Below are 18,545 nucleotides of genomic sequence, written 5' to 3'. Positions count from 1 at the left end.
AGCCCCATGGGCACACCTGTTCTCTTATACCCCTGCATCTATTTTGTTTCATCCCGAATGGAAAAATGCTCACAGACATGCCTGCATTGACAGTTCTGGTTCCACGGATTCCTTCTTCGTGAGTGTGTGTGAGTGTGTGTGAGTGTGTGTGTGTGTGTGTGTTGTATACATAAGAGTCAGAGAGTGATGAGATTAAAGGTCCTTCTTTATTTCTGCCAGAGGGAGCCCCCTGCAAGGTGGTTAAACCTTGATGAAGTTTAGGAGGGCTTTTTAACCATGCAGAAGCCACCCCCACCCCCCCGATTTCAATGCAATGTCTTTCAGCATAGCTCTTTCCCCACCAACTGTCTGCTATGACACCATGGAGCTAAGTAGCGGAGCTGCTGGAATAACAGTTAAGGAGAGAGAACTTAGGCAGCATCGGCAAAGGAACAGATTTTTTCTCTATTCTTACTCTTCACCCTCCTCTTCTTCGAAGACAGGCTGTTGTTACTTAACTTTAGCTGGCCCCATCCATCCTCCTGTCTCAGCCTCCCTATTGATGGGATTACGGACATGTACCCCAATGCACAGCTTAAAAAATGACTTTCAGTGGAGGTGCACGCCTTTAATCCCAGCACTTGGGAGGCAGAGGCAAGTGGATCTCTATGAGTTCAAGGCCAGCCTGGTCTAAGAGTCAGTTCCAGGACAGCCAAGGCTACACAGAGAAACCTTGTCTCAAAACACCAAGTCTTGAAAAAAACCAAAGCAAAAACAAAATATATTTCTTCACATGTATGTGTGTGTGGTGTGCATGGGTATCTGCATGTACGTTCATGTGCATGTGGATGCCTGAGGTTGATCTTTGAACTTTAACTGATTGTCTTCTGCCCCCTGGTCATTGAGACAGGATCTCTCCATTGAATCCAGGGTTTGCCAATGTGGCTAGTCTAGCCAGCCAGCTTGTTTCATGGACCTGCTTTCCAAGTGCTGGAATTATAGGCAGGCTGCCACACCACCTAGCATCTCCATGGGTCCTGGAGAGCTAAATTCTGCTCATCACACTAGTGGTGCTCTGGGTAGTTTTATGTCAGCGTAACACAAGCTAACGTCATCTGAGAGGAGGGGACCTCAGTTGAGAAAATGCCTCCGTAAGATGGGGCTGTAGGCAAGTCTGTAGGGCATTTTCTCAACCCATTGTGGGTGGTACTGTGCTGGTGGTCCTGGGTTCTATAAGAAAGCAGGCCGAGCAAGCCAGTAAGCAGTACCCCTCCATGACCTCTACATCAGGCCCTGAGTCCAGGTTCCTGTCCTGTTTGAGTTTCTGCCCCAACTTCAGACTCACTGAAAAACAGTGATACGGAAGTATAAGCCTAATAAATGCTTTCCCCCCTAGTTTGTGTTTTTGGTCACGGTGTTTCATCGCAGCTGTAGAGGCGCTAAGAAAGGTGGCAGGCACCTTGTCCACTGAGTCATTTCCCCAAACTTTCCCAAAAGGTTTAAACACAAACGTAAGAATGGGAATGAGATAGTAGCTATTAAAACCGACAGGAACAAGATGCGTTTGCCAGGTGGCAGAGATGTCCTGTGCGGCAAAGAGGTCTCAGATGACAGCCATGCAGTCAACAGAGGGCAGTGATGACAGCACTCTGTGTCACCTCAGAGTCTGAGGCTTGTCAGGACTTCGCAGAAACACACATTTATTTGATCACATTGCTACCCTACAAGATGAGTCAGAAATTAACCTCATCTTATATGTAAGGGAAGCGGCACGCTTCCACGGGGGAAGTCAGGTGAGCATGCATCTGGTGTCAGTCTCCTGTCTCCACCATGGTGCTGAAGCCAGTGCTGACAGGACTGGCTAGAAGGATGCAGTGGGGAGCTCTCCAGATCCTGGAGGGCTGTGCGGAACAGGTAGTTGGCACAGGAAGATCTTACCATTCTTCCAGCCAAGTGGTCACCAAACTGTAACAAAATTAGCATCTCTCGCTGAAGGCAGCAGATGATCTTTCCTCCCAGTCATCTGTCCTGGACCTAAGTGGGGCACTAAAGACATGGGAGTGAGTATTGGGATAGGGTCTCCCAGGATGCCTTGCAATTTATCAGGTACATAAATAAGCACAACGATAGCCATGTGTTCCGTTGGCATAGTCTCTTCCTCGGCCGTGCAAATCTTCAAATCTCTCTCTCTGCATCGAGTCCACAAACCAGGCACTTTCTCAGGGAAGGGCTTGCTTCTCTAGCCATATTTTTTTGGCCTCCTCCAGGTCCACGCTCTCGATTCATCCCGCTGCATGAAAAGCTCGCCATTTTAGTCATAGCAGGGATTTTTTGTGAACACACATCCTGCTTAGATCATAATCTTTTCTTCGTGGCATAGGAATCCAAGGGGCTACCAGCAAGGGACTGAAAAACGGCCTTGTCCGATACTGGACGTGTAGTTAGCACTAATGGCAAGCCCAGGAGCTTGCGATTCAGAATCCAGTTCTTCTTCGGCTTGATGAGATCTGCTTGTGTTAGAGTCGGACGGCGTCTTAAAAACGTTCACTCCAGCTCACTGTTTAACGGGAGGGAAACTGAAGAAGGGTCAGAGTACTGAGTAACTAGCTGCTTATAGTCACTCCTCAGGGCTGTTCCCGTGGTTCAAACGCTCTTTTGCCTAGCCACACCCTCTTTGTCTAGCTCCACCCCTTTTGGCCAGCCCCCACCCCTACTTTTAAATGTGGTTCTCCAGGTAGCTCTCTCCTTTCTGAACATCTTATAACGAAACTGCCTTTAAGCCTAACACGGAGAACGTGACTTGAACTGTCTACTGAGCCCATCAGAAAGGACTCGTCACCCTGACGTCCTGGGCGGGCGGTCTTTTCTCCAGCCAGCTGTGCTTTCCTTTTCGGTCCCATTTCTTAAGCTTTTTTAAGAGAAGAGAGAGGAAGAGAGTTTCCATTCGTGTCTGTTTCCCCACAGATACCAAGCAGGCCAGGCTGACTCCTCTGCCTTGGCCTCCCCTTCTCTCCTCTGGTCTAACCTTCCCTCTTGGTGAGGTGAAAGAATCACAACTCCTAAGTTTATAAACCAGATGAGCCCCAGAGTCAAATAAAGGTTTGTGGATTGGGGAACTGACTCTTGGCTTAATGACCCCAAAAGTAATATCTTTAAAAGCTTCCTCGTTCATTTCACGCAAAGTTCAGTTTGATTTATTAGACATGAGCCAGCTTCAGCTCCAGGCTTTCAAACACACCAGGAAGTAAAGCTGAGACAGAGAACAAGATGGGGGACCTTCCTATGTGGGGTCTGGAGGATAGCGGTACAGCGGGTGGGTTTCAGGGGAAATCCCAATATTTTTTTTTCCATGGAGTCCTCAATATGTGCACATAAACATTTTGGAAAAGACCCAGAAAACTATCAGGCTAAAACTAATTATGGAACAGCCTTGCTCAAGGAGAATGCAGAGATTAGTGTGAGGTCTTCACGGAATGTGTGAGACTCAACACAGGAGCCAGACTTGGTGCATAGCTTAGGCTCCTGTGCCAGGCAACGCAGCCGTCATCGACTGGGTGTAGCTGGGAGAAGTGTGCCAGGCTGGTGTGACAGTGAAGGACACCCGCCACCCGTCATGTGGTTTAGAACTGCGAGGGGAAGGACACAAGCACTGTTTGGAGAAGTGAACACTGGGCGGCCCTTTTCCATGCCGTTTCAATGAAAGTTCATGGCTTCAACGTGACTAGTAGACTGCCATTTATCGCATTATTCAATGTCGTATTAGCCATTACGAATGAGTACTCTGGCTGGGTCTAGAGACACGCGGCTATAGATTCCAGCACTTGAGAGGCTGAAGCTGGAAAACTAACTGCAAGTTTGGAGCCAGCTTAGACTATTTAGTAAGAAAAACAAACAAACGAAAATAGATAATAGATAAATAAAAATAAGATTCTGTCTCCCAAGGATAAATAATTCTTTAAATATTCTGGGATAGTTTCTTTTTTATAAATTATTTGTTACTTTTTTAAAACTGAAAGATACAGATTATATATTACTGATGGCATGCTAGCATGTTTTGATGCTCGTATACACTGCAGAATGACTACACTGAGCTAATTCATAAGCACTGCCTCAAGTTTATTATCTGGGAGGAGGAACACATACTCTCTCTTAGCAATTGTCAAGCACAAGAGACATTATTAGTAGTTATAATCACCGTGCCATAAAGGAGAACCTCAAACCCCTTCCTTCCAACTGAAATTTTGCAGCCACTTCCTGGCCTTACCTCAGTTGACCTCTGTGAGTTGTGACAACCGTGCACTTGCTCCCCATTGCCCTTCATTGTAGTTGGAACTGGACTTTATCAGCTTCCTATTCTCTGTCGACACCAACTCCAGACTCTTCTTTGCTAATTCTTTTTTTAGACTTATTTTTATTGTTTTGAATTATGCATATGTATGTAGGTGTGTCTTTGTCCTTGGAGGACAGAGGTGTTAGATATTCTGGAGCTGGAGTTACAGGAGGTTGTGAGCCTTCCTACATGGGTGCTGGGAACTGAAGACGGTTTCTCTATAGGAGCAGTATGTGCTCCTAACCGCTGAGCTGTCTCCCCATCCCATCTTCTGTTAGTTCCTAATTACGTGTTCCTGACAAAGGCAGCCGATAGCCTGCATCTTCCAGTTATGTAACTTTCATTCTTAATTGCTGGGAACATCTCACCCCAGGAGCATTTCTTGACTCCCTTTCAGGATTCTGGAGTCATTTCCAACAGTGACCAGGTTCTTGGACGCCAGGTAGAAGTACCATACTTTTCTCCAAACTTCAAATTATATACAACACTCTGAAATGAGGAACAAAGGAGAAAGGAATGTTGAGGACAGAGGACAGTCTTTTTTCTTGAGTCAAAGGTCATGGTCTTTATGCTTGTGAAAAACAGGTAGAATCACCTATTTGTTCAATTTAAAAAACTTTACTTGTTATGTACATAATTGCATGTACTTATGCCTTTAATGTACTTATGGCATATATATATACACACACACATATATATGATGTATAATGATCAAGTCAAGCTAATTAGCATGCTTATCTCCTAAAATATTTATTGTTTCTTTGTGTCAGGAACATTCAAAATCTTTTCTTCTTACATTTTGAAATCTATGTTATTGTTGACTATGGTCACTCTACTATGCTAAACAACTCTTGAATTTTATCCTAATGGTATTTTCATAATCTTTTCCTCCTTCATAACCCTCCTTTTCCTTCATACCCCTTCTTTTCCTCCCTCTTTACATCCTTCCCAGTCTCTGGGAACCACTTCTCTCCGAGTCCATGACATTTTTAGCTCCTTCATTTCAGTAAGAATATACAGGATTTGATATTCTGGCTCTGGCTTGTTTCACTTTGTTCATGTTTTTAAATAAAAATTATAGTTTGAGGAAGAGACCTGTTTTTTAGGAATCAAGTCAAAGACAGTATGATATAAGCAACCGCCCACAGGACACAGCGAAGGAAGTTTCAAAAAGTAAATGTGACATTATGCGTTTTATATTATGTACAGATCAATGTAAGTGTGCTTGTCACCCGGATATAATTTGGTTAATCTGTTCCTGGCTCTTCCCTCAGGAATCTTCTCTTTCCTGGTACCTTAAATTATTTCCATAGTCTGTTCCTTTTAGAGGAAAAAGATATATCTCCATGGCCTTTCAATTGTGCAGTTTAGCGGCCAGCTGTGATTTTGTGAGAGCTAGTTAAAGTCAGAGGTCATCAGGTGACTGAAAAGGACTGAGTGCTATTGGTGGACTTTGGGGCAGCTTGTTCAAAAATTTAAATATCTGTTTTCTTTTGTTCAGTTTTACCTACTGTGTAAGTTTTGAGCGCTCCATGGAGATCTACTGTATATTCCTTCTAGGTTGTCTTACGAAAAAAAAAATGAACACACAAGTGTGCTGAGAGGCATCCAATCTTTGCTTTACCCAAGAGTTCTACAGTGCTTCCTGCTCTATGGCAGAGAAAATCTGCTGGTGGGTGGAATGCAAGGGAGTGGAGCAGCTCCAGGTCCTCAGATTTAGAAGCCATTTTCTCTTATGGCTCCCCTCCCCATGTCCCATTCTCAGAGGAGAATGAGGAGTGGGTCCTCGTCAAAGTGGCCACTTCTGCTTTTGAGAAGCAAAGCTTCCTCTTTTTCAATTAATTTTAATATTTGTGTGTGTATTTTGTCTTCATGTGAGTCTGTGCATCACATGTGTGCAGTGCCCATGGAGGCCAGAAGAGGGCACTAGATTCCCTGGAACTGGAGTTATAGATAGTTTTGCACCATCATGTGGGTGTTGGCAATTGAACCCAAGTCCTCTGGAAGATCAGTTAACAGCCAGTGCTTGTTAGGAGGCCTTGCTGGTCAGAGGTTGCAGTCTACCATGGCCTGGCAGCTCTCTCCAAGCTTGGCAACATGGAGGACTTCCTGTTATCTGCCCCTTTATGGAGAACGTCTCTAGGATTGGAGGCCTGACTTTATCGGAAAGCTGTCCTTAAGCCTGGAAGCCTGATTTATCTTTAGTGTGATCCTTGACATAATTCCCTGCTAGAGCTCTCCCCCCCTTCCCCCCGTGCATATGATAATTAGTCCTTGTGCTAGGACCTTTACGTAACTATGCTAGGGCAAGTTGTTTAATGCAAATTAGGAGATGCCCAGCCACTGTCCCCAGCCCTTAAATCCCCTTTCAGGAATAAAGCAGAGCTGTAACACATAAACAACTATTTCCCCGGAGAGCTGTCCTTGTCAACACACAGTCAGCCCAACCCGGCAGACCGGAAGTCGATGATCCCAGAGGAAGAAGGAGAACTGCCAAGTGCTCTTAACTGCTGAGCCTCCTCTCGAGCGTCAGAGCTCCTCTCTTGATCAAAGGACTTGTCTGTGGGCCTCATTTACAAAGTTCCAACAAGAGAGCCCCATTCAAACTTCATCTGAGAGAAAGGAAGTTCTCCTTTTCTCTTGACTCACCTTCCTGGGGTTAGCGGTCAGACTTAGTGTTGTTCTCTCTTCTGCTGTTTTCTATAAATCCAGAAGAGTCTGTCTCGGTCGGTTCCACTTGTGCTGCCTGCAACAGCCTGTGCTCCTCCCAGCCCAGGTAACACGGCTCACACTGTCCTGAGACAGTGACACTCCGTTCTCTACATAGTCTGTTAGCTCTCCTACACTCCACCCACGCCATCTTATCTTCTCCCAGATTCCCCACCAGAGCCTCCACCAGGACTGTCTTCTGGAATCCCATCTTGGGGAAAAAGCTTTGACCCTTTGGGAGGGAACGGGGACCCTCCACTGGCAGGAAGCAGTTTTATTTATTTTCTGCATAGTAGGTGTTTAACAAGGAACTGTTTCACGGATGAATAAGTAACGGATGAATATGGTAGGAAACAGCAAAGGCAGAGGTGGAGAGATCTTTGAAACAAAACAGACACGGAAGAGGAAGTTGCTATGGTTTAAATGTGGCCTGTCCCCTTTGAAATCCAGGTTGAAATTCCACTTTTGATATAATGGTCCTGAGAGCTGGAGGCTATTTCTGAGACTTTAAGAGGGATCAGTGGCTTTCTCCCTGGAGGGACTGCATTAGTTGCAGAGAGTGGGGGGTGCCTTGTCATGTCCACACATGTCCGCACATGTCCACACATGTCCACTTGCCCATCCAATGTTCTACCATATTGTGAGACAGTATGAGACCCTTGATGGATGTCACTGCCCAGTCTTAGACTTCCAGCCTCCAATGTAAATGCCTATTCTTTATAAATTACCCAGTCTCAGATATTCAGTGATTGCAATAGAAAAGTACGGGGAGGGGGATGGAGCTCAGCAGTAGAGTGCTTGCTGGGCATGCAAGAGACCCTGGGTTCCATTTCTAGCACTCAAGGGAGAAAAAAGAGAGAAAAACAAAGTAGTAAACAGACAAGAAAGCACGTAACCTGCTCCTGAGACAGATGAGAGGCATTTGTCTCTATGGCACTGGGGCGATGTCAATCATTAAAACATGGTTAAATTCCTGCTAGCCACAGTGGCTCATGTGATCCCAGAGAGGCTGAGGCAAGTAGGATCGCTGTGAGTTTAAGGCCAGCCTCAGCTATAAAATGAATTCCTGTCAGTTGGGGCCAGAATGGGGCCTTTGTCTCTAAAGTAAAAAAATAAAACAGTTAGGTTACCTATTAGTGTCAGTGCTCCTGAAGCTCTTACTGCAAGCGCTCCTGGTGTCCACGTTCCTGTAATGAGACGCTGGGATGGGCAATCTGACTCCCTGATTGATAGTTGGTGGATTCTCCTTTGCTGTGCTGCTTCTCTTAAGCAAAAAGACAGTTGGACACACAGCCAGTCAGACTGCACTGAGACCAATATGTCCATTCTGAACATTCCAAAGACACGCTGAGAAAGCGGCCGGGTGACTGAGGTGAATGTTTTGACTCCAGGAGGTGCATGCTCTCTTAGAGTTTTTGCTATCCTAAGCCTCAGTGAACTCTAGGTGACGCGCAGCCAGTTTTCCCTAGACAAGTGAGACAGTGCTTCCTTTTGTCACCTAGCAGAGGGACAATGCTGTGATTGCTGGAAACACAAGCCTTCATTTGCATGCAAGGCTTGCTTTCCTTAGTGTAAACACCTTTTCTCTGGTGTGTCGGACAGGCTGTTTGGCTTACTTTGTGAGTCACTCGGGAGACACACCTTCTTGTACTCCTTCCCCCATCTTAAATCAGACCCAATAAAAGGCTTCTCTGCAGAGTTTCTGAGCTACGTTTAGTGGAGGAGTCTGAATTGATGACAAGACAAAGAAGCAGCTGAAACACAGGAAACTGAGTGGCAGTGGCGGCGGCGATAGCTAAGTAGTTAGCAGACTAAGGTGCAAAAGGAGGCTGACTGCTTGGCAGCTGAAGAAGGGGCCTCAACAGCAGCTGAGGGAAGAACAAAGAAGGTGGTGAGAACAGAGAAGAGAAACTGTAAGCTCTGTTTGCTGGAAAATTCTAGGCACTGTAAAGACTTAAAGGCAACACAGACTCCAGAGCTTGGGAGTCAGGATGCTGATCCCGGAGGAACCTCAATGCTCAGGCCAGCTAGAAGACGCGATGCAGCTCTGCCAAGGGCTAAGAAATCAGGACTCCCTAGGAACATACGAGAACTACAACCCCGAAGGGCATCACTTGCCAGTGTTGTCGCGTGCCTGCCGCTTTTGTTCACTGCTAATGGCTGGGCTGAGGGACAAAAAAAGCTGCCCAAACCCAGCACTTGAAGAGCTTCTCCCTGCATACCCATAATTTCTACCCAGACAGAGTAAAGGGACATCAGCTTCTGGTCAGTAACTCCGCCGTCAAAGATCCTACCTTGTGTCTTAATTTGGTTCCTGTGATAAAAACAGACCCCAAACAACTTGGGGAGAAAAGAGTTTATTTCAGTTTATAGGTTGCTTTCCCCATTGGGGTTCATCAGCGAAGGAGCTAAAGGCAGGAACCTGGAGTTAGGAACTGAAGCCAAGCCCACGGAGGAACAGCTGCTTGCTGGCTTGCTTCCTTTATCTTCTTCAGCCACCCTTCTTATACAGCCCCGGTTTGTATGCCCCGAGATGGCACTGCCACAGTCAGCTGGATCCTCTTACATCAACTAGCACTTAGGAAAATACACACAGTCACAGGCCAATCTGATCTAGCTAATTCCTCAGCTGAGGGTCGCGCTTTCGGGGTGGCTCTGGGTGTGTCAAGTTGACAGCTGAAGTTAACTACAACACCTAGTTTCCTGATATTTTACTTTCTGTAAATTTTTTCATGAGTCCCAGAATAGTTGGTACACATGAACGTAGCCACATATATTCTCAGCGTGGATACCATGTCAGAGTGGTCGGAGTGAGAAAATAAGCCACTAACCCCTAGTCAGAACCTGATAGGAACCTGGCAGGACTGGAGGCACCCAGAACCGTGGACTACTGCAGAGACATAAGTGGCGTTGAAACTGTCCTTACCTGGGTGCTGTGGTGGTCTAGGATGCTTTCGGTTCCAGGGGTCCTGGAGCTGGGTGGGGAGGTATCAAGGAGGAGTAAGACAGGGGTGGAGTCTACATTCACTTCATCACCATTGACTAAGAATTTAAACTTCTTTCTTCCTGGTTAAAGGGAACGGTTGTGTTGACCTGTTTCTATTGGGCACGAGGACCTGCTTTTTTTGGCTTCTGTCTCTGAGACTCAGGCTTGCTTTCTTCTGGAAACTAAAAATCAACAAACACATCAAGTACCTGTGAAGTGCAAGGGACTTCCTGGCAGCTGCTTCTATCAATGCTTCCTCTGTGGTCAAAGAGTTCTTATTCTTCCGTTTTTAGGGGAGAGAACCTACACCCCGGAAGACTAGCAACTTATCCCATTCTCCTCAGGTAAGAGGCAGATTTGGGAGTTGGACTCAGGAATGTCTTGACTTGTGTCTGGGGCCATATTACCTAGAAGAAGGCAGAGGTCCCAGGTCCATAGGTCCCAGGAAAGAGGATGGTCTGTCCAAGAAGAGTGTAGAGGCCTGAAAATGTTAAGAACAACACGACCAGAGCCCAAGACCAATGGACCGGATATATAATTCTGGATGGAAAAAACGCCAAAGGCTACCATTCATTGAGCTTGTTCGCTATGGATTAGCACCTTCTATACATGGGTCCGGTGAGGGTGGCTCTGTAGCTCTCTCAAGTTCACAAGTCCCACAGAGATGTTGAGTGGTTCCTGAAGGCCATATAGCCAATAAGAGGCAGAGGGAGAGTTTGAACTGAGACAGAACTCTTACAATAGGCAAGGCTGCCCTTACAATTAGAGGGGAAAGTTCCCAGATCTTAGTGTTAATAGGTAGGCTGAACACTAAAAGACAGCTACAGGTACTGTGTCCCCAGTCCTTTAATGTTTACAAGCGTGACTAACAAGTTATGGGAAAATTGTAGTAGGCGACTTCCAGGGCTGGATCCTAAAAGCCAACGAGCTTTGACTTTCTCTGCTGAAACACTCAGTTTTGGATCCCCAGAATGACTATGCTCCAAGGAAGCCCAGACCAAGAACAGGTCACGTGCAGGTGTCCAAGATAGGGGTGGTTAATAAGCCTGTAAAGAATGTGGGTCTCCAGTCCAGCAAGCAAAGTCTTCAAGGGACTGCAGCTTTAGTGGACACCTCAATGCAAACACATAAGAGATCCTGAGACAGAAGTGCTCAGCTGAGCCCCGCCCACTCTTTTTTTAGTCCACAGAACTGTGAGGAAAAGACAGTGGTTCTTTTGAGTCAGTGAGTTGTAGGATCCCATGACTGTTTATTGGAAAGCAACCCTCAGTTTTCTGATCCAGCCTTCCTTCTTGTGAAGTGTTGGTACTTTCTAACAACTGTCAATACTTCCTAAGCTCTTTGGTCTAGGAGCTCCAATTCTTCTTTCACAGATGAGCAGACTACATCTCAAGAGAATCTTCACGTTCCTTCATAGATGTCCTAAATCAACAACTACCACCGCCACCTCTCTGTTACTACTTCCACCCCACCCTACCTTGAAAGAAACAAGCAATGGCAACTGAGTTCACACCAGTTCTTCCTGCTAGCAGATCTGATCCTCTTTGAGTAGATAATGTGCATTGCATTTGAAAGATGTGATATTTAAGTGCCAAAGAAGACATTTCCTTCACCCAGAGTGCTTTCCGCTTCAGCACAATTTAAACAATCACTATGTCTTGGATCTGGGATGTTTTCCAAAGGCCTCAATGTTAGAGCCCTTGGTCCTTTTTTGACACTGTTAGGTGTCAGTCATGGTTCTAGAGGGGGCTAAATTTCAGGAATCTTTTTTTAAAACATATTTTTTATGGTTTATTTAACTTTATTTTATGTGCATTGGTGTGAAGGTGTCAGATCCCCTGCAACTGGATCTTCAGACAGTTGTGAGCTGCCATATGGGTGCTGGGAATTGAACTGGATCCTCTGGAAGAGCAGTCAGTACTCTTAACCACTGAGCCATCTCTCCAGCCCCCAATTTCAGGAATCTTTAAGAGATGGGGTCTAAGCCTGATTGGTGGCGGCACACCCTTTTAATCCCAGCACTCGGGAGGCAGAGGTAGGAGGATCTCTTTGAGTTTGTAGGCCATCCTGGTATACAAAGAGAGTTCCAGGACAGCCAAGGCTTTTCTAAGAGAAATCCTGTCTTGAAAAACCAAAAGCAAGGAACAGAGATAAATAGATAGATGATAGATAGATAGATAGATAGATAGATAGATAGATAGATAGATAGATAGAAAGAAAAAGAGGGAGGGGGTCTAGTTAGAAGTCTTAGCTCTAAGGTGGTGGTGGTGGGCTATGGGGCACTGATCTCTCTGTTTTCACACACAGCCCTCAGAAGAGCAGCTTCCCTTGCCAAACTCTCCATCTATGCTGTGCCCTGACAGACCTAAAGCACCAGGCCCACTTATGGCTTGAACTCCCCAGAGCTGAACCAAAATAAACAGTTACTCCTTATAAGTTGATTTATCTCAGATTTTTTTTTTTTATAGGAACCAAAAGCTGACTCACACAGAAAAGTAGATTAAACGTAAGGCAGAACAAGAAGTTCCAGCTGCTACTCCTCTTACTGTTCTCTGCCATCTAATCTATTCTAGGCTTGTACTGGGCTTTCAGTGTGCCATAGGGCACCCATGCCTTCCTTCTATTGCTCCAGCTGACTAGCCACCATCTTCCCTAACATTTCAAAGGAGCTGAGGCCTGGAGAGGTAAAGGCACTTCCCAAGGTCACTAGGTGGTAAAACTAGAACTAAGATGGGACTCCTATATGCCAAACCTGTGTCAGAAAAATCAATTTAAAAAAGGTACTATTTTTAATTGTTAAATGTACAAGCAAATAGAAGAACACTGAGAACAAAAATGTGTAGATCAATGATCTGTTATAAACCAAACACCTATGTGTCTACCAACGGGAATCAAGTCAACTGCATTGCCATATCCTCCATCTGCCTCTTCATAAGGACCCCAGCTGTCACCTCTCCTGCTACCCCCGAGGTCATCATTATCTTTTCTCTTACCAAGCCATCATAATTTTACTGGCTAGCCTTTCATCTGTAAAAACTGGGAGTAGTAGCTATCTATAAACTTTACATGAGTATTATCCCATATTACATGTATATGTCTTTTATTAAAGATTTTACTTAAACGGGCAGTGGTGGCACATGCTTTTAATCCCAGGACTTGGGAGGCAGAGGCAGGCGGATCTCTGTGAGTTCAAGACCAGCCTGGTCTACAAGAGCTAGTTCCAGAACAGGCTCCAAAACCACAGAGAAACCCTGTCACGAAAAACAAAAACAAAAACAAACAAAAAACCTTAAAAAAAAGATTTTACTTAAAAATCTTCTAGGGTTCATGTCGATTGTTCTGGGCAGCTGGTTCGTTAGTCTATGTAACTGTTTATTCATTTTGCGGTTGGTGGATACTTGGCTCATCAGCGTGTGTTACAAACCCTATGCCCAGCATTCTAATGCAAGTCTTGGTGTGGCTGCCGTGGGGGATTGCTGAGTCATAATAGGGCTACTGACAAGTTTTCCATACTGATGTGCATTTTGAACAATGACCAGCCGCACGTGAAAACCCTTTTCCTGCAGTCCTGTGGGAATTTTACATTCTTAGTCTTTCTCATTTTAATTTCCCCAGTGGGTGTGTAGTGGTATCTCGCTGTAGTTTCAACTTACATTTTTCTCCAACACTGAGATGATGTGCTGTATCTCGTGGCTGTTCAGATAGTGTCTGGATTGAATTGTCTATGCGGTGTTTGGGATTCTTGTTCGTGTTTTCTTTTGGAATAACTGACCTTTTCTAAATTCTCATATATATGTATTTTCTTTAGCATGTGTCTGATCATACACAGAGGTCAGAGGACAACTTAGGGGAGCTGGGTCCTGGGGATTGAGTTCAGGTCATCAGGCTTGTTGGCAAGTGTCTTTGTCTCTAGCTTCCACACATATGAGATAGGGAAGGAGAGAGGAAGACAGGGAGAGGGATACACACACACACACACACACACACACACACACACACACACACACGGTGTGGGGGAGGGAGAGAGAAAGAGAGAGAGAGAGACTGCATAAGCCCTTCAGAAAGCAAGGGTCCTTTGCTAAGCCATCAGGGAGGAGCTTAGAGGCTTCAGATTTTTTGCTTCTCCCATTAAAGGAGAAGATGTGCAGCTTCCTCTCTTTAGTGACATTGTGCTAGAAGAAGCGAAAGCGTGTATACTGGGGACAAACAGTCTCTACAACAGCTTCAGCTTGGGCTCCGGTTCCGCCTGTGGCAGAATGTGCACGAAGCAGTAGGATCGAAGCTGGCCAGGTCTTCTCTCACCGAGGAAAGTAAGCTCACTGAACATGCATCTGTCTCCTGCCCCAGCTTTTGAAGAAGGGAAAGGGCCCAACACATCTCACTGCAGCCTTCCTCACTTAGTGAAGCAGAGCAGTTCTAGGCTGCTGTGGAAGGCAGACTGTCTTTCAGTGAAGCAAGGGCCCACGGGAAAGGAATGCTGTCCTCCTGCCCTTGGCGTTTGCCTCTCAGCTCGCCCTGGGCAGCTCCACCGCTTGCATAATACGCTTTATTGGATTTGCTCCATCCTTTCCCACACCTGCCACCTCACTCGAGCACCGAGACCGGGAAACACCTTAGGTGACAGGCGCTGAGGTCCAGCTCGCTGAAGTGCCCCCTCCCCAACCTCTACTGTCAGACAATGCCTTTTTCATGGGCGCCAAGGTCCAGGCTGCTCTTCCATCCCGTGCCCACTGAGTCTCTGTCTTGCATTTTCCCTGGAGGGAGGCAGCCAGGTGCTTCTGAGCAGAAAGGCCCTGACTGCATTATTTACCGGAGCAAACAGCATCAGCACAAAGCGCCAGCCTGTAAGATCAGATCCGCTTTTGCATGATGCCAAGGACCCTTGGGGACTAGATCAGCTCCGTGCTGTCAGTTTGGAGGGAGAGCAGCAGCAGCAATATGTAGTCTTTTCCCCTGGCTCTCTTCCCTTCCTTCCATTTGGGAATCTTTAGGGGATGAAGGAGAAGGGAGAGAAACAGCCTGCATGGGTTTTGTCACTACTACTCAGCTTCTTGAAGGGGCAGCCACGTGATCAGCAGCTCTGTTCATGGGGCTGGGTGAAGCCACCCGCATCAGAGGTAAAGGCCATAGTACATCACCCAGCACCTACAGACAGCTTGCAGAAAGGCAGGAGACCCCCTCCCTCCCCGATACAGCTCAGGACACAGGACCTCAGAAAAACACTTTTGTCTGTCGTGTGAGACACAACTAACCTTGAACTGGTGACTTCAGAATAACGCTGTAAACACAGACTGGGTTCATTCTCTGTCAGTTTGGATTTATGATACCAACACTATAGTTTTCTTAAGGTAAAGGATCCCAGACACACCCTCACAGAAAATGATATCTAGATGAAATCGTTTAACTAAAGGTCTTATACGTGTGTGGGTCTTGGGTGACCAGTGTCTGTCTGTCCCCACAATCCCACTGAATCTTTGAATGTTGGAATGGAAAGCTGTTTTAGGGGTGACTGAGCTGCCCACATCCCAGCTCAATCTCCCCATATGGTATCTTAGTCTGTTTTCTATTGCTATAGCAAAATGCTTAATGCAAAGTAATTTATAATGAACGGCAGTTTATATAGTGTACTGTCCTGGAGAATGGGATGTTCAAGAGCATGGTTCTAATGTCTACTTGACATCCTGTGTGGGCCTTCTTGCTGTATTATACCCTGGCAGAAGACAACACGTGGCTAGACATGGTGCCAGTTTGGATGTCTATTCCTTTACTTAGCCACTAACGCCATCATGTAGGCTCTGCCTCCAAGACTTCATCTAATTCCAATCACTTCCTGAAGACTCCATCTCCAAATACCATTAACACAAACTTGGGTATCAAGTTAAATCACCTGAACCCTTGGTGGGGGGGCACATAGGCACTATCAGTCCTCCCAGCACCCGGCTGACTCAGCACCCTCTTAGCTTCCTTCCTGTTTTACTCCATAAGGCTAATCTGTTGACCTTCCTAACAGAGGTGAAATCTAATGGATAATTTCTGCTTCTCTAAGATCTAACCTGGTGATTTTCTTCCTTCCTTCTTTCTTTCTTTCCTTCCTTCCTTCCTTCCTTCCTTCCTTCCTTCCTTCTCTCTCTCTCTCTCTCTCTCTCTCTCTCTCTCTCTCTCTCTCTCTCTCTCTTTCTCTCTCTCTTACTCTCTCTCTGGATTGGAATTAATGCCTCAGTACATCTTCTATGGCCTAAATTCAGACTTTTCTTCCCATCCAGTTGTACATGCAATACCTAGTCTCCACTGCCCAAAGTCTTTGCCTCTTTGAATCCACATCTTCCGTAATCCTCATTCACTAAATGCAAGCCGCTGCATGACATCCGGGCATGTTCCTAAGTGCAGCAGGCAATGACTGAGTACAAGTAAGAAAGGGTCATGAATGGTTTTTCAATTTAGAGCACAGCCCCGTGGACTAATGGATCTGAATCTGGATGTTCGGCTTGCGTCCGAGAGCTAGAATACAGCACTGATGAAGTTAATGTGGCGCTGCTCGGTCCTCGCTCCCTCTCTCACTGTGGTTTATCTAGTTGTATTGTGTAGCTTTTGTCACAGAGGAAAGGGAATTATGAAAAGAAAGAATAAAACCAGGGTTTCCCTTACATCAAATCAACATCTTTGCATTTTATTTATTTATTTAATAGCAAGTCTTGGTGTCAGAACTCATGTTATCCAAGACATTTAACGTCTCAACTGCCCCAGTTTGCAAAACTAGTAAATGGTGAAGCTATAATTCAACTCAGCTATTAATGATCTGACCCAGACTAGCTTGGGACTTGGTGTATGTTTCTTGTTACATCCCTGCCCAAGAGAAGAGGGTTTTGTTTATTCCTTCACAGCTTCAGATGACCTGGGAATATTTTAACCCAGGTAGTTGGAAAACACATGCACACACACATGTATGCGCACACACACGCACAACACATGCATGCATGCACACACGCGCACACGTGCACACGCACACACACATGCACATACACACACGCACATGCACACACGTGCGCACACACACATGCAGACACACACACACGCACACACACGCACACACACACACACACACTGTGCAGTGGGAAATAGGATAAAAAAGACTTCACCAGCTTCTCTGCTGCATCCTTTCACTGCCCTTTGTGTGAGCAGGTGCTTGGGTGAGGCAGAGCGCTAGCTTCACACCTGCAGACAGCTCTGTCCTCCCGCGGGTAGGTGCTGGCAACTAGGTGACGATCATGGAAGAGACCTCTGTGATAAAGCACGGCCTATTCCATGCGCTCCTTCAATAATAGCACGAGTGTGAGTATAATCCAGAAGTGTAAATTCCAGTTTGCTTACATCTCTGGTATGTTTCTTTTCAAATGTGACTTCCCAGCTCTTTCTCTCTTTTTTCTCTCTGCATGCCATAAAATATTTGCATATTTGAATGTCAGATTTTCCAAGTGCTGGAAGCAACAGGCTCTGGTATGTTCTTGAGTTATTTTGTATAGCAGCATCTGTCTCGTTTCAGCAGCCATCAGAGCTGTGAAGTGACCCAGGAGCAGCCTGGCAGGAAGAAAGAACGTGGGATCCATGGGAAGTTCCTTACAACAGAGAGCCAGCGGAGGCCTTGGGGGGCCCTTCAGTTCATGGCAGCTTCAGGACATGTTTTCCACCAGTTGAGTTTTTTCAAAGGCAGATTAGCAAAGAAAACAAATACTGAGTGATGACTACAGAATGTATCTTTGGAACTTGCTAGACTAATTACTGAGGCTCCAAAATCACTTTAAAAGCAACACATTTTGTTTTGCAATATACATTCTTGTTGCCAAATTTTTTTTTTTCTAATTTCAATCAGAATCTACCTCACACTGGAGAGTTGACTGTGGCAGAACTGGAGCTTGGTGGAGAATACTCTTATTAAAACATCATTGTTCAAAATACTCCTTGACTTTTCTGTATATAGAACGATGTCAGGAACATTCCCCTAGAAAATGTTCTCAGAGTTTTAAACAGCTTCCTCCTGAAATGATACCTTCTGGTTATGTGACTATAATAATAGATGTTTATTGTGTGCCAGGTAATATGTAGCTAAATTCTCACAACTCCCTTTAGAGATGGGTGTTTCGGCGAACCTGACACCTCTCTAGAGCAAGTTACTAGAGAGGGTGGACACTGGGTCTGAGTGGTGGTTTTTGTTTGGTACCTGTGGTGCGCTTCATATCGCTACTATTTGTGAAGAGATGGTGACAGCAAGCTCTCCTAACTCAGTGCCACAGTTAGTGTCGATTGTCAGCATGACAAGACCTAGAATCACCCAGGAGACCGGCCTCCAGGCATGTCTGGGGAAGACAGTCTTGGTCGGTAGGAGTGGGAGGACTCATCCACTGTGGGTGACACCATTCCCTTGGCTGGGACCCTGGGCTGTGTATTAGAGAAGGCGAGCTAGGCAGTAGCGTGCATCCAACTCTCTCTGCTTCCTGACTGTGTGTGTGATGTAACCAGCTGCTTCATTCTCCCTCTGCTTTGAGT

At 45.8% G+C, this 18,545-nt stretch overlaps 1 long non-coding RNA gene across 1 annotated transcript; it reads right to left on the bottom strand.

Moving 5' to 3' along the window:
- Positions 1-441: 441 nt before the first annotated feature.
- Positions 442-7,117, bottom strand: LOC126512348 (uncharacterized). Its single transcript, XR_007595019.1, has 3 exons — positions 6,959-7,117; positions 4,244-4,798; positions 442-2,536 (listed from the first exon to the last, which is right to left on the bottom strand). It is a non-coding gene; the product is annotated as an uncharacterized lncRNA (long non-coding RNA).
- Between the last annotated feature and the right edge of the window lie 11,428 nt (positions 7,118-18,545).

Source organism: Alexandromys fortis, unplaced genomic scaffold (assembly GCF_014885135.2).
Source record: "Alexandromys fortis isolate MF-2015 unplaced genomic scaffold, M_Fortis_MF-2015_v1.1 scaffold_108, whole genome shotgun sequence".
Lineage (NCBI taxonomy): Eukaryota > Metazoa > Chordata > Mammalia > Rodentia > Cricetidae > Alexandromys > Alexandromys fortis.
This window is presented reverse-complemented; position numbering and strand designations above follow the sequence as displayed.